This window comes from Oxyura jamaicensis, chromosome 5 (assembly GCF_011077185.1).
Source record: "Oxyura jamaicensis isolate SHBP4307 breed ruddy duck chromosome 5, BPBGC_Ojam_1.0, whole genome shotgun sequence".
In the NCBI taxonomy this organism is placed as follows: Eukaryota; Metazoa; Chordata; class Aves; order Anseriformes; family Anatidae; genus Oxyura; species Oxyura jamaicensis.
This window is the reverse complement of record NC_048897.1, coordinates 29,064,175-29,064,523: the sequence shown is the minus strand read 5'-3', so window position 1 is coordinate 29,064,523 and position 349 is coordinate 29,064,175. Positions and strand designations below refer to the sequence as shown.

Here is a 349-nt window from a genome sequence, read left to right as displayed (position 1 = left end):
CGCAGCGAGGAGGTCTGCCTGGCCCAGCTCTTCCTGCACTCGGCCTCGGCGTACAGCTGCGTCAGCGAGCTGGGCGAGCGGGGGCTGCTCGAGTTCAGGGACGTACGTAGGGGGACGCGGGGACCCCCGCCCGGATGGCCCTCGGGGTGGCGGGGTGGGCTGCGGTGGGCAGGGCGGGCTGGGGGTGTCGGGTGGCGGGGGTGCAGGGGGTGCTCGGGGTGGTTTGGGGTGCTCCGGGTGCAAGGTTTGGGTTGGGGTTTGGATGATTTGGGGTGCTTCGGGTGCAGGGGATTGGGTTTGGGGTGCCTTGGTGCAAGGTTTGGGGGTTTGGGTGGTTTGGGGTGCTCCA

At 69.9% G+C, this 349-nt stretch overlaps 1 protein-coding gene across 1 annotated transcript in view; it reads left to right on the top strand.

The window, feature by feature from the left end:
- The first annotated feature begins 6 nt into the window (after positions 1 to 6).
- The window catches only part of LOC118167334 (V-type proton ATPase 116 kDa subunit a3-like), a 5,653-nt gene continuing 5,310 nt past the window's right edge, over positions 7 to 349 (top strand). The window contains exon 1 of the mRNA XM_035326630.1: positions 7 to 102. The gene's annotated coding sequence lies outside the window, so the exon portion shown is untranslated. The remainder of the gene's footprint in view (positions 103 to 349) is intronic.